Source organism: Sapajus apella, unplaced genomic scaffold (genome assembly GCF_009761245.1).
Source record: "Sapajus apella isolate SASKATOON/1434 unplaced genomic scaffold, GSC_monkey_1.0 scaffold23, whole genome shotgun sequence".
NCBI lineage: Eukaryota > Metazoa > Chordata > Mammalia > Primates > Cebidae > Sapajus > Sapajus apella.
Genome location: NW_022436963.1, coordinates 6,326,356 through 6,327,110, shown reverse-complemented (window position 1 = coordinate 6,327,110; position 755 = coordinate 6,326,356). Strand labels below are relative to the sequence as shown.

The 755-nt window shown below is 39.1% G+C and overlaps 1 protein-coding gene across 9 annotated transcripts in view; it reads right to left on the bottom strand.

The window, feature by feature from the left end:
• The window catches only part of CACNA2D3 (calcium voltage-gated channel auxiliary subunit alpha2delta 3), a 933,834-nt gene that overhangs the window by 177,839 nt on the left and 755,240 nt on the right, over window positions 1-755 (bottom strand). The window lies entirely within an intron of this gene.

Here is a 755-nt window from a genome sequence, read left to right as displayed (position 1 = left end):
AATGAAGGATGTAAAGGACCTCTTCAAGGAGAACTACAAACCACTGCTCAAGGAAATAACAGAGGATACAAACAGATGGAAAAACATTCCATGCTCATGGTTAGGAAGAATCAACATTGTGAAAATGGCCAAACTGCCCAGAGTAATTTATAGATTCATCATTATTCCCATCAAGCTACCTATGACCCTCTTCACAGAATTGGAAAAAAACACCTTAAACTTCATATGGAACCAAAAGAGGTCCTGCATAGCCAAGTCAATTCTAAGCAAAAAGAACAAAGCAGGAGGCATCAAACTACCTGACTTCAAACTATACTACAAGACTACAATAATCAAAACAGGATGGTACTGGTACCAAAACAGAGATGTATACCAATGGAACAGAACAGAGACCTCAGAGGCAATGCTACACACCTACAACCATCTGATCTTTGGCAAACCTGACAAAAACAAGCAATGGGGAAAGGATTCCCTGTTTAATAAATGATGTTGGGAAAATTGGCTAGCAATTTGCAGAAAGCAGGAAATGGACCCCTTCCTGACACCTTACACTAAAATTAACTCCAAATGGATTAAAGACTTAAACAGAAGACCTAACACCATAAAAACCCTAGAAGAAAACCTAGGCAAACCATTCAGGACATAGGCATAGGCATAGGCAAGGACTTCATCACTAAAACACCAAAAGCATTGGCAATAAAAGCCAACATAGACAAACAGGATCTAATTAAACTCCAGAGCTTCTGCACAGCAAA